The following is a 1,054-nucleotide window of genomic DNA, read 5'->3' on the forward strand; positions in this document are numbered from 1 at the left end:
GATAGATAGATAGATAGATAGATAGATAGATAGATAGATAGATAGATAGATAGATAGATAGATAGATGATTAAATGTGACCTACAAGAAGTTTTATGCTGTGATACTTCAATAAACGGACGAGCTTGTATAGTATGCCGTGTACTACCACGTATGAATCTAGATTTACACTTTAAATTTATATTTTATATTTCACAAACCGCAACTAGGAAAGCAAATAGCCTGAAAACATAACACTAGATATATTATCCCACGTTCTAGTCACTCTGCTACCTCGGTACCTTAAGAATTTGCTTAGATACTAATATCTACATAGTCATTCAATACTATTTACGTTTATATAATGTATGTATATATAATATATATAAGGTGTATGTGTGTGTGTGTGTGTGTGTGTGTGTGTGTGTGCGCGCGCGCGCCGTGTGTGTATCCGTATATTTCAACTTTCACAGACATTCATATATTATATACATGTCTACTTATGCATGCATATGTGTCTTTGCATGTGTACATAGGTGTGTATTGTTGAAGTATCTAATATATTACGTCAGATATTTTACACAAATTTCAGTACTAGCAAGTTTTAAATCATATTATACGATATTAAAGATTGTTCGCATCTCTGAAAAACAAATATAACAATGATAACTAGCACATATTTTAAAGAAACGGTAAATAGGAAATGGTAGATGGCATCATTGTTTTAAAGGTAATTTAAGAAGCTTATTTTATTTTAATTTCATACATATTAGCTGTGTCATTTAAGTACATTTTACTTGCGTCTTATCTTTATTTTCACTCTCCTATTTCCCTCCTCTCTCTCTCTCTGTTTCTCCCACTCTCTCTCCTAGTCTTTTGCCTCTGTTCATGTATTTCTTGTCTTCTCTGAACGTCAAGGCATAGACATGGGCGCATCTATTTATGTCTAAAGTTTGTCTATAAATATACACCCACGGAAATACAACAGTACCCAAACGCTCGTATGTGTACATGAACATATACATGCATAAATTCATCCATATATATATATATATATATGTATATATATATATATA

The sequence above is a fragment of the Octopus bimaculoides genome, chromosome 10 (assembly GCF_001194135.2).
Source record: "Octopus bimaculoides isolate UCB-OBI-ISO-001 chromosome 10, ASM119413v2, whole genome shotgun sequence".
NCBI classification, from domain to species: Eukaryota; Metazoa; Mollusca; class Cephalopoda; order Octopoda; family Octopodidae; genus Octopus; species Octopus bimaculoides.